Here is a 12,884-nt window from a genome sequence, read left to right as displayed (position 1 = left end):
CAGTTGTTCTCTGAGGCCAGGATGTGGGGAAAGAGTGGATACCCATTTGCTCCCTAAGACACAATGATGAGGGTTTGGAAAGGTGATGGGAGTCCAAGCTTGGTGAGTGGGCTGCATGGGAAAGTTTAGGAGATATAGTTTCTGGAGTAGGGGAAGAAGGGAACCAGAAGACAGGGGAGGCAGGGAGTCTGAGCAGCGTGGTTTATAAAACCCCTCCCTTGCTCCCAATCCTCAGCAAAGTCTGCTGAAGCCAGAAATGACCCAGCCTGGGGATGGGGAAGAGGAATCTTAGAAATGAGGCCTTGTGCGTCAGGACAATCAGCTACCAGAGATAGAATGCCAGCTCTCAGATTTCTTGTTTTGTGTAACTGAAAAATCCAGGGTCGATTTCAGACATGGCTGGATTCAGGGGCACAGATAATGCCATCAGTCCCTCCTTCTTTGCTCCAGGCTATTTCGTTCTCAGGCAGCTTCGATTACATCCCACTGGTGTAACAACTCAGTAGGGAAAGAGATCTTTTTCCCAAGTGGTTCCAGCAAAAGTTCCAGGGAAGGTTCTCATTGGCTCAGCCTGGGCCATGCAGCTAGGTCACATGACTATCCCAACCCAATGGCTTGTGACGACACAGTTTCACTCACTCAAACCACATAAGCAAAGAACAAGGAAGGAGTGACTCCCCAGTGGGACACAGCAGGGGAGAATTTCCTTCCAGGAGGAAAGAGTCTGGGCAAGAAGGCCACCGACATGCCCTGTGGGAGCCACAAGGGGAGGAGAGTTGCATGAGAGTCCATCAGTGAGATTAGGTGGTCGCCAACAAAGTCTCAGCTGATCAAGACGGAAGCCTCTACTGCTTGCACTCACCTACAATTGCACAGAAATCTTGCCCGGGGTACTGGGCTGCCTGCTGAATGGGGCATAAGAGAAATGCCCAAAAAGTAAAGAACAGAGAGGTTGAATAACAGCCTGCCTCAGTTTCCCTTTCTGTAAAATGGGGTAAAAAACTTCACATGGTTGTGGAAGATTGAGGGGATTAACAAGTGTGAAGGGTAATAAAAAATAAATAGCAACAACAGCGAAGTAAGCTGTCTTTCAAGCAAAAACAACAATAAATCTAGTCCTCTTCCTCCATGAAGCCTTCCTGGGATCCACAGTACACTCAGAGCCCCTGGAGCCCCATGGACCTAGGTCTAAACCCTTGCTCTGCTCCTCTAGCTGTGTAACCCTGAGAAAGTGGATTCACCTCTCTGAACCAGTTTCCTCTTCCAGAAAATGTGGATAATTAAAGACTCTTTGGAGGTTTCTGATAGATTCTGAGCCATTGGCTGCATTAAGAAGCTGTGGTCTCTCTGGGGTTGGGGTTGCCTCTCTGGCATCTCTGTGTCCTAGTGAAGCCCCATTCATAATGTGGATAGGCTCAGCTTGGGTTCTCACAGTTCAGAGTTGGACCTCTACCCCTAAGAGGCTGTGTGACATCAGCAAATCACTTTGTTTCTCTGAGCCTGTTTCCTTGTGGTGATCCCTTTAACACAGAGAAGTTATGAGACTGGCAGTAGCCTCTACACAATGCCTGGAATAAGCAGATATTAAATTAATGCACATTCTCTGTTCCCCTGACTGCCAATCCAAATGCCACCTCCTCTGTGTGGTCTTCCCGGATTGCCCAGCTCCAATGACCTCTTGGACTCACTTCTTGCCTGCACAGTGAGCAACTTGGAGTTTAGGTCAGGCCACTAGTGCCTTTGGAGTCCCTAGTGCCTGGCACATGGCCTTGTAAACATTGGCCATTCTAGAGATTTTGTGGTTAACGATGATGGCAATGCTGATGATGATGGAGAAAATGCCATTTGAGCTCCTTGGTTCCTCTTCCAATATAATTTCAGCTTAACTTGACTCCAGAAGTTTTTCAAATCCTCTTGTCAGGATATGGATATAAACAGATACCTAAAACCCAGAATCTGCTGTGTACTCAGCTCTGTGTCAGGCAAGCCTTTTTTTTTTTTTTTTCTCCGAATCTATAGTGGCATCTTGCCTTTCACAATGAAGTTCTCATTCAAGCAGAGTTTTATGATCTGCAAGACAATTTGGAGTGGCACATACAGATGAGCACTTTTTATTGTCACAGTTATATGCTTATTTTAACTAGGAATTGCATTTGGCTACATATACCAAAAACCTCAAATAACAGTGGCTTCCCCAAATAAGCTCTCTCTTTGTTAAGAGACAGTTCCACTGTGCCATCAAAATTCAGACTTTTATCTAAAATCTTTCATTCTAAAAAAAAAAAAATCTTTCATTCTAGTGGTTATCTTTGGTCACAAGGTGGCTGCTCTACCTCCAGCATTTCATCTTAAGTCCGGGCAGAAAAAAGGGAAAGAGCAAAAGGCAAAAGCTCTGTACCAGCTTCTGCTCCCGGTCCCTACTCTCCACTTTTAAAAAAAAAGATTTGTGCATTCATTTTAGAAAGAGAGAGTGTGAGCAGGGAGAGGGGCAGAGAGAGAGGGAGAGAAGCTGACTCACTGCCAAGTGGGGAGCCCAACATGGGGCTTGATCTCAGAACCCTGATACCATGACCTGAGCTGAAACCAAGAGCCAGATGCCCAACCAAATGAGCCACCCAGGTGCTCCTCTCTACTTTTTAAGGAGCTTTCTCAGAAAGGCCACCAAAGACACCCACTTATATTTCATTGGCCAGAACTGTGTCAATTCCCTATTTGCAGAGGGAAAGGTGGAGTTCAAACTGGGCATACTGCTATCCTATACAAAATTGTGGTTTTATTAGAGAAAGAAAGAAAGAAGAAGAGAAAGAAGAGGAAAGAAAGAAAAGAAAAAAGAAAAGAAAATGAAAGAAAGGAAAGGGAAAGAAAAGAAAGAAATGAAAGAAAGAAGAAAAGAAAAGAAAGGAAAAGAAAAGAAAAGAAAAGAAAAGAAAAAAGAAAAGAAAAGAAAAGAAAAGAAAAGAAAAGAAAAGAAAAGAAAAGAAAAGAAAAGAAAAGAAAAGAAAAGAAAAGAAAGGAAAATGGATACTGGGAAGGCAACCACTAATGTGGATCACACACCAAACCTATGATTTGCAGGAATTATCCAAGCAGTGGTTCTTGGCTTGATTGTGAGTCAACAATCCTCTGGAGGATTCGTGAAAACACAGGTAGCTAAGCCCACCTGTGGAGTGTCTGACTCAGCTGGTCTGGGAGGGGCCCAAGAATTTGCATTTCCCAGGGGATTCGGAGGCTGCTAGTCTGACACCACCTTTTGAGAACTGCTGACTTGCAGCAAAGCAAAGTCGGTACTTGAGTGAAAACACGTGAATTTATTTTAAAAGGATAATCATTGGAACATAATGGCTTAGATACTGGTGTCAGTTAGGATCCCAATAAAAAACAAGGCACCCTCAGAGGGAAATTGAGAAAAGCTAACAAAATGACTATTTGTAAAAGTGTGGGCAGGGCCTGGTAAACCTCTCCCCTGCCTGCCCCCAACCCCAACAGCACACTGAGGAAGGGCTAATGCACCTGCAGGGGGTAAGGGTGAGGGCATTACTGGAATCTAAAGTCCGGCTCTAGGACAGGAGCCTCCCAATAGGAGGGACATGGTCAACCGGTCAACTGGAGGCAGGCAGAGAGACAGCTGGGGCATAAGTACCCCATCCTTGTTCTCTACCCGCCTCCAGCCTCCAGCTGGTGCCTTCCATTGGCTGGCTCTCCCTAGATGCCAGAGGGCTGAGGACCCCAGGGGATATAATAGATCAGAATGGAAAACGGGTGGAGAGCAGACCTGCAGATGCAAATAGAAGATGTCCAGCACAGACAGAGAAAATACCATGGCATCATGACATCCAGGAGCAATAGCGTTTGGTCAACTTCCACGTAAAGTCAACAACCCACCCAGCTCATTCATTTGTTCAATTATTCATTGAGCACCTGCTGTGTACCAGGCACTATGCCAGGAGCCAGGGATTTAGAGCTGAATTAATCATGACTCCTGCCCAGAGAGGATGCTGTGTGATGGGGTGCAAGGCACTGTGGTGGCAGGGGTGGGGTCCTCTTCCCTCTCACTACCCCCCCAACCTCACAGGCCACCCAGCCAGACTCGCCGTGCCTTCTACTGATCTCATCTGCTTGTCACCCGCAAGAATTCCGGGTGTGATTTAAGCTTTCATTAAAGTTTAACTACAGGGGAAAGACTGCAAAAAAAATCACCTGCTCCATCACAAATCACAATGTTATTATGTGCTGAAATAGGGACTGCGGGAATATGCCAAGGGGATTTGGCTGGGATTAGGGACAAAATGAATTTAAACCGCTGGGTGCCCGCACGCCCTGTGATAACGCCCCGTAAACCTTTGTGCATATAGATTTATATCTGGCGAACTGTTGATTATGATTTTTTTTCCAGGCTGCAAACAAAACCCCAGCCCTCACCAGCCCCCTTGCTGCCACATCAGCCTTACACAAAATGTCTGTCTCCTCGCTCAATAGCCAACAACAAAAATGATGGAGAATCTGATGCAGACGCGGATAATTGCTCTGGCTTCCTCCCGTGAATTTAAATAGCTTTCTTGAATTATTGCCATTGACACGATCAATAAAATTGAGCTATTGCTGTATCAGGCCTTTCGGCAAATACACAGGAAGCTATGCTCCCGGGGCTGACAGTTCAGCCACCCCGCTCCCCCCCGCCCCTGCAGGCAGGGCAGGGGCCTGGGGACAGTTGATGGAGTGAGCAAGGGGATGTGCAGGACCCACCAGCAGCTGAAACAGGGAAAGCAGGTGGACTTCAACATTCTGCCTCCTAGCTGCCCTCCCTCTTTCTCTATTCCTTTCCCAGAAACACCAGTTCAGCTCACCTGTCTGGCACCCTGTTCCCCGTGCTTTGGACAGTGACACCTGGCCAATGAGATAACCCAGCCCCCACTCTGGTAATAGCTTGGCACCCTCTCCCCACCTCCCAGGAGACATACTTACATTTTAACTAGGGCCCCCTGGACACCACATCTCCAACAAAAGAAGAAACCCCAATGGTGGCCTTTACAACACCTCAAGACCAAAGACTAACTCTAGTGGTGAGATTTTATTTTACTTCTTATAAAGATTTTATTTATTTAATCATAAGAGACACAGAGGCAAAGACACAGGCAGAGGGAGAAGCAGGCTTCCGCGAGGAGCCCGAAGCAGGACTCAATCCCAGGACCCTGGGATCACACCCTGAGCCAAAGGCAGATGCTCAACCACTGAGCCACCCAGGTGCTCCTAGTGGTGAGATTTTTAGATAAAGGAAAAATATGAAGACAGAAAAAAAATCCTGGGTAAAAGTCACATAAAATTAAGTGTGGTAAAGTGCACAATTCCGTGAGGTTAGCACATTCAAGGTTGTGCAGCCACCACCTCTATCTTGTTCCAGGACATCGCTTCACCCCAGAGGAGATGTCATAGCCCCTAGCAGGCCCTCCTAGCACCCGCCACTCTGTGCTGTCTCCACAAATTTGCCCAGAGAAACTTTTCATCCCTTGTGCCCCCAACATGGGCTGGTCAGGGCCAACTGCTTAGTAAGAGGCTCTAGAAACAAGTGGCCCAAAGAAATGAGCTTGTGAACCAGAGGATTCTCACTTGGGCTGCTCTTGGGTTCAGTGCTTGGAGGGCCAGACATTCAAGAGGTTTCCACAGAGCCAGACAGCTCCAGGGTCAGGCTGCCCTGAGTTCCAATCACAGCATCACTGTTGCTCCAACTGCGTGACCTCGGACACCTGCCACTGAACCGCTCTGAGCCCCTACTCTCTCATCGGCACCGTGGGAATGTTAGCTGTGCCTGTGGCCGCAGGTTGCTCCGAGGATGGGGGGGAGCACAGAAAGTACAACCCAGTATAGGCCCAGGCGGAGTCTATGGGGCTGAATAGTATCCACCCCCCCCCCCAACCATGCCCATCCAGACCTGTGAGCGTGATCTTATTTGCAAACAGGGTCTCTGTGGATGGTATTAAATCAAGTCGAGATCCTGCTGAATTAGGAGTGGCTCTGAAATCAATGACTGGCAAATCTGCAAGAAGACCGTGTGATGACGGCACAGGGACCCAGAGAGAGGACAGCCAGTGATGCAGCCGAGGATGCTGTGGATTGCTGGCAGAAGCCAAAGACGAGCAAGGGAATCCTGCCCTGGAGCCTTCGTGGGGGGGAGGGGGGGTGATCCTGCTGCCACGTGGGCTTCAGAGGGCGGGGCGGGTTTGACACGTGGAGGATCCTCGCAGCAGCAGCCGTAGCTCTCCGTCGTCGTGTCATCACTCGGGGATGCTGGCATCGCCCCGGAGGGCAGGCTGGCTCAGGGGATCCAAGCAGGGCTGAGGGGCTGAGGGGACAATGGGGCAGCCACCAAGAGAGCCAGAGTGCACCTCCAGCTCCCCAGGCCTCAGAAGGGGGTAAGGTTAAGGGTTAAGGATGGGTGTTGTTGGGGGAGAGCTGGGGGCGAAGTTAGGGCCAGTCCTAAGGTACATTGAGGGGTGGGGCTCGGGGGCGAATTCTTGAGTAGAGGAAGCCTTTGGGGGGTCTCCAAAAGTCAGCAGCCAGTTGCAGAACAGGTGAGCAGCCCTTTGAGAGGCACACTCCCTGAGATCAGGCCTTACCTTCTCAGCTGGGGTTCACAGCAGGGGGTGTGCAGGTGGGACCAGCCGCGGGTGACCCAGGTTCCCCGGAGGGATGTGCTGCCTCTGAATTGAGAACATCCGGAGACCCTGTGGAGCAAGGATTTGACCTCACAGCTCCCTTCCTGCCCAGCCACCCACAAAGCAGGCTCTCCCTCCTGAAAAGGCTCCTTTCCAGAACAAAAGCCACCCATTTTCTTTCCTCCTACCGGGTTTCCCTCCTCCCCGCGTTTGGGCTCTGGGAAGGCCCGTTCTCACAGAAATGAGCATTTTCCCAAGAGAGCCTGGAGCAGAATAAAGAGGCAAAGCAAAGGGGAGAAGCAGGTCGTCGTTTGCACAGTCCTTTTGCTCATTTCCACCTGATAAAACCCACAGGGGAGGAATCCCAGGAAGGCAGCACCAAGCAGCCTGCACCCCGGGGAGGCTGGTTTGGATTTTCCATCCAGTGGGTTGATGAAGACAGGAGGAGAGTTGTGAACCCTGACAAATCGGAAGATGCTGTCCTGTCAAGGGGCTTCCAGATGATGGCGGATCATCCTCCTGCCTTGCTCAGCCCTTATTTTACGCAGTCGCCAGGGTTCCAGGTAACGAGGCGGTGGGGTCCTGGGCGTCCTGGGCCGAGCTGGCGGCGCCCAAGCCCTCCCCTGCGTCCCCTGGGCGCCTCAGGCGGTATAAGCGTCATTGCAGACCTGGTCTCAGACCAGGGGAGACACCAGCCCAGCTACACTCGAGGCCTGCAAGCTCTCAGAAGAACGCTGGGTTGAATTTCTGAAGCCAAACCAAACACTGGCTCAAAAACGTTTTCTTATTATCTCATTCTCTGACTATGGCACAATCACCCCCATTGAAAAGCCATGAGCCCGCCCAAGTTTTAAATTAAACCTCTCAAGTTTTCCCTCTGAGAGCAGATAAAATCCTTCCAGCTTATGTTTGGAGGAAAGAATGTGGTGTGTGTGTGTGTGTGTGTGTGTGTGTGTCTGTGTGTATTTCCCCTAAAACTCATTTTCTTTTGTTGGATTCCTTGAAGCTCTGTTTAAATATTTCACTTAAGGAAAGAATTACGTCTGATGAATGTCGAAATTCCCTTCCAGGAGCAACTCCTCCATGCTGCTTGCATTCCAGAATGAAGCTCTTTCTGAAGAAGGGGTGAGGCCCCCTTTCAAAGAGGTGAGCCACCCAGAGTGTCCTGGGGGGGGGGGACTTTGCTGAGCTGTGACAAGAGACATTTATTCTCCACCCATCTGTTTAGTCACTGGGTATCACCCAGAGGCTCTGAAAATCTGCTGTGTTAGAAAGAAAGAAAGGAAAGAAAGAAAGAAAAAGAAAGAAAGAAGAAAGAAAGAAAAAAGAAGAAAGAAAGAAGAAAGAGAAAAGAAAGAAAGAAAGAAAGAAAGAAAGAAAGAAAGAAAGAAAGAAAGAAAGAAAGAAAGAAAGAACTCCAGTTGCCTGCTGAAAAGGAAATGCAGAAGGGGCCTGCAGAAGAGGCCCACGTTCTGCGTTCTGCGTCTGGCCCTGCCTCGAGAGGCTGAGCAAAGCAGGCCATTCCTTCCCCTCTCAGATGCCTCCCCTCAAAAGGAAGGATAATAAGAAGAGCTCCTTTTGAGAATTCCCATCAGCCAATGTAGGGAAAGATGCTACCGCACTGTTTTTCGTTCAGCAAACATTTGCTGAGCCCCCACTGTGTGCCAGAGAATGTTCTAGGTTGTGGGAGACGACAGCAGGGGCACAAGATAGGCAATAGCCCTGCCCTCATGGAGCTGATGTTCTAGAAGGTGGGAGAACTCATCTCTTTTAGTCTCTCGGAGTCATTTCTGAGTTCATTGTGGAAGCTACACAGGGCTTTGTATGGGGCTTGGGACAGAGCAGGTGGTCAATACTTTTTTTTTCTTTTTTTAACCAATGAATGGTAAATAGCCAAACACCAGGAGGAAGGGACCAGTGGTAGTGTACATGTAAGGCAGAGTGGGTGGTGATTCTGGGTCTGGAGGCTGGGGCCCTAAGCCTCTTAAGTCCTGGAGACATCAGGGGCCCTGCAAAAGATTCTCAGCCCAGCCAAGATGGCCCTGACCAAGGCTGGTCACCCCTACACCTCCTTTGTGTACCCCTCTGAGCATCTGACTTTCTGATCTCCACCTCTACATGGAGTGAGCAGGAATTCTGACCAGAATATAGGTGGCATTGTAAATTAAAAGCTTTCTCCATCCCTGTTGATGCAGGCTTGGGATGCTGTGGAGGGACTGCAAGTCTGGGAACCAGATAATCAGTGCTTCAAATCCTGTCTCTGCCACTCACTTGTGTGATCCTGGGAAGGGTATGAACCTCTCCTAAACTTTACTTTTCTTGTCTTTAAAATGTGGACTATGTGTCCCACCAGGTTGTTTCGAGGATTAACTGGACATAAAGGCACAGAGGCCGGGATGCAAGGAGTGGACAAGAGGTTGAAACACACAATTTACAGAGATCAGACAAGCAATGTAAACAGGTGAAGCAGCTTGGGTGTGGGCAATAGGGGCTGGTGGAGAGTGTGGCAAACAAGAGAGCACCTGCCCTGTTTAAAGGCCAATTCCTGCCAACTGTCCTCATGTAGGGATGTAGGGCCCAAGGTTACCAAATCTTCTGATTTTCTAAACAGAGGCCCCAAATCCCGATTTTCATATGAAATCTCCTAACTTTAAAATAATGCCAATGAAGGGTGCCTGGGTGGCTCAGTCAGTTGAACAGCAACTCTTGTCTTCGACTCTGGCCATGATCTCAGGGTCATGGGATCAAGCCCTACATCTGGCTCTACACTCAGCGAGGAATCTGCTTAAGGATTTCTTTGCCTCTGCCTCTCCCCTCAGCTTGTATTCTCACGCACTCTCTCTCTCTCAAATAAATCTTTTTTTTTTTTTTTTAAATGGTCCCAATTAACTTGTTAAAAGTCATAAAGCTGTGCAAGGGCAACTAAACACATTGTGGCCACAGGGCAACTCCAGGTTACAAATGCGGGGTTCCTCTTCCCCTTGACTTTGCAGCCAGGCAGGGGTCGAGGGGAGCTGGGTACAAGGAAATAATCTCACCATTCTGAATTAGCACTGTGGTTGACCCTATGAAGGGGAAGCACCCAGGGCCTGGAGAGCATATTCCAAGGAGAAGGGGAAGCTTCTCAGAGAAGGAAGAGACTCGAGTCTGGGCTCCTGGCATGAAGGGGAGCAGGCAAGAGACAAGGAAAGGGCATGCCCGCAGAGGGGAGCCCACAGCCAAAGGCTGGGGAGTGGGTCTTGGCTCTATCCCCCAGGGGATTAGAAAGGCACCCAGCCTAGCACAGAGACTCTGCCCACACAGCTCACCACTCACCGGGGGGAGGAACGGGGTGCAGCCCTTCCAGAGAACTCTGCCAGGTTCAGGAATCACCCACCAGAATCCCAGTGAGTGGAGCCCCCTCCCCACAGACTAGCTGCACATCAAGGTGGGGGAACCTCCTATGGGGCCTCTCTGCCTGACCTCATCCAGTGACTCTTAGCTCCCAGCCCCTGCCCAGCCCACTCTTTCCTGAAGTAGAGAACCTGGAAGCACACTTCAGATTCCTCTGCAGATTATGTGCTATTTGGGGCGAGGCCTGGCACATTCCAGAACAAATAGAGTTAGCAGGTGGGTGGGGCAACCCCAGCAGTGGGGTGGGGGGGAGGGGGCAGTGTGGGCAGGACCCACCTGCATGGTTTCACTCCTCTCTGTGTGGCTGGGTCCCCTTGGACCTTCTCCCTTTCCCTCCTCTCTTGCCTCCACCTGTGCCAGGTTGCCATGGGGTTGTCGAGAGGTGGGATTTGTCAGCAGGAAATTCTTCAGGGTCAAGCTCAAGGTCAAATCATGTTGTATGTGAGCCCCAACTCCGGTGGCACTGGGGCTACAGTGAACAAGACATGAGGCCCCACCACAACCAGAGGTGGGGCAGTAGGGAGGCATTCCTAAATCCCTCACAACCGTTCCATAGGCTCCCAGGAGCTCTTCTTCTGTCAGAGCCTCCACTGAAAACATTAACACCCAGGACTGTGCATACAGCCAGCACTCAATAAATGCACACCCAAAGAAGGATTATCTGCCAAGGGACAGAATGAGTCTGCCTTCTGAGATCACAGTCCACAGCATGTGGAACCTGCATGCTCTTAGCCAATCCTTCTCCAAAGACTGCTGGGAAGGAAAAATATTAATATGTCCAACCCTAATCAAATCTGGATAATTTCACTAGAAACCTTTCCATAATTTCATCAGCGTTAAAGGATTACAATAGCAACAAATTAAACCAACAGGCATGAATTTAGTTGCTCAAGAGGAAAATGTAGCTTGATTTAGAAACGGATGTTACAGTTTATTAACCAATCTAAATTAATTTGATTTTGAGCCACTGTTAAATATACATTAGGATGTATCACCCAATAGCATAGCTGGTGGGGGAAGAGAAGGGAGAGGAAGAAAAGCGAGCAAGGCTGATATGAATTTAGTGTGTTAATTCTGCAGGGCTGGATATTCAAAATTGGAGAAGGGAAGACCAGTCAGGACTCTTAGTAACAAGAATTACAAAGTCAGTTTGAGTTGGCCTAAGCCAAAAGGGGGATTTCTGATTTCAGTATCTGAAAATTTTAGGGCCTGTCTAGCTAGCTTCAGGTACAGCTGGATCCAGGTCTCAAGGTCAATAGCCATTCGCCTTTCTTCTCTGCCGACTTCATTCTCAAGCAAGGTCTTCATACCTGGAGGCAGGAGGAACACAAGCAGCTCCAGATTTTCATTTTATTGACTTACCCACCTTGCAGAAAAAAAGCCCACCCCAAATCCCAGGTGAAGCTCTCTTTGGCCTGGCCAAGGTCATGAGCCACTCTGATGAGCCAAGCTTATCCTTGAGTTGGAGAGGAGAGAGGACAGTCACCTCATGTAGAATAAGGACTAAGACAGGAAAGGTCCTCCCCCCAAAGAACAGAGGAGCTGTTGCCAGTTCTGAAGATAGAGGAGGGGCAACAGCCCAAGGGATGCAGGCCTCCTCTAGAAGCTAGAAGATTCGAGGAACGAAGGCCTCCAGAAGGACCCAGCCCTGCTAGATACCATGATTTTTATCCCATGAGACTCATTTTAGACTTCTGACCTCCAGAAGTATACAAGAATATGTATTGTGTGAAGCTACTAGGTTCTGGCAATCTGTCACAGCAGCCACAAGAAATGAATACATCTCCCTAAAACCATGTACTCCCCCTGGGCATGAGGTGTCACCCTGCAGGGTAAAGGAGCTTTCAAGGACAACAGATGCTCTTACGTTGCAGCACTTTCAGATTTACTGTGATATTGATGCAAAATTTGCTCACGTGGCTACCCTGAAGCATAACACATCAAATAAATCCCAGGCCTGCATGCCTTCACAGACCAGGGCACCGGGTAGCAAGTACAGCATGCAGCATGCGTGGTGGCCTTGACCATGAGCCCCATGGCTCTTGTACTGTGGGCAAGTGGTCAACTGACAGCCCTGGTGCTATGCTCTGGATCCACACTGCATCGCCAGGGGCTCCCGCCAACGACTAAGCACAGAAGGGAAGTGACACACAGGCCCTTCTGCTAGGATGTGGGATGCCCCTGGTGGTGCGCCTTGGCTCCAGGACTCAAGATCAGCCTGTATAAAACTTCCCTGGGACTTTGCGAAGCCCCTCCTACCTGACCTTCCTTCCACCCTTTTCCTCCACGGAGGTCAGGCCAGCATCTCAGCCTGAAGGCTCTCCAGCCTCCTCCTCCTCCCCTTCCCCCCTCAGAGCTATTTCCCCCAATCAACCTCTCACACATCTAATCCCCCTTTGAATCTTCTTGGAGGACCCAAACTGCCCTGGCATCACTGTGAGAATTAGAAAGAGTAGCTCCTCTGGGTGGATGCATTACCACAGGTGGTGGATGCTTCTTCCAGGATAAGCGACCAAGCAAGCAAGCCAGCATGAGCCTGAAATCACCTATGATGACCTCTTCATGGGTGCCCTTGTGCAGTGCATGACAGGCTACTACACACCCCTTGGAGAGAACAGTAATGTATGCAGTCCAAGAAGATCCCACCTCGGGACGCCAGGGTGACTCAGCAGTTTAGCATCTGCTTTCAGCCCAGGGCATGATCCTGGGGTCCTGGGATCGAGTCTCACATCGGGCTCCCTGCATGGAGCCTGCTTCTCCCTCTGCCTGTGTCTCTGCCTCTCTCTCTCTCTCTCTCTCTCTCATGAATAAATAAATAAAATATTTTTAAAAAATCCCACC

The 12,884-nt window shown here is 49.4% G+C and overlaps 3 long non-coding RNA genes across 3 annotated transcripts in view; 1 reads left to right on the top strand and 2 right to left on the bottom strand.

The window, feature by feature from the left end:
- Positions 1-5,048: 5,048 nt before the first annotated feature.
- Positions 5,049-7,926, bottom strand: LOC112676445 (uncharacterized). The gene is made up of 2 exons (XR_007406197.1): positions 6,612-7,926; positions 5,049-6,337 (listed from the first exon to the last, which is right to left on the bottom strand). It is a non-coding gene; the product is annotated as an uncharacterized LOC112676445 (long non-coding RNA).
- On the top strand, positions 6,268-7,930 carry LOC118352374 (uncharacterized). The gene is made up of 3 exons (XR_004809401.2): positions 6,268-6,407; positions 7,005-7,213; positions 7,721-7,930. It is a non-coding gene; the product is annotated as an uncharacterized LOC118352374 (long non-coding RNA).
- A 3,023-nt stretch (positions 7,931-10,953) lies between these two features.
- LOC118352375 (uncharacterized) overlaps positions 10,954-12,884 on the bottom strand; it is a 42,725-nt gene continuing 40,794 nt past the window's right edge. Inside the window, exon 3 of the long non-coding RNA XR_007406198.1 lies at positions 10,954-11,353. This is a non-coding gene — a long non-coding RNA (uncharacterized LOC118352375). The remainder of the gene's footprint in view (positions 11,354-12,884) is intronic.

This window comes from Canis lupus, chromosome 26 (genome assembly GCF_003254725.2).
Source record: "Canis lupus dingo isolate Sandy chromosome 26, ASM325472v2, whole genome shotgun sequence".
Classification (NCBI taxonomy): Eukaryota; Metazoa; Chordata; class Mammalia; order Carnivora; family Canidae; genus Canis; species Canis lupus.
Note: the sequence above shows the minus strand (reverse complement) of the source record. Positions and strands in the feature narration are given on the sequence as shown.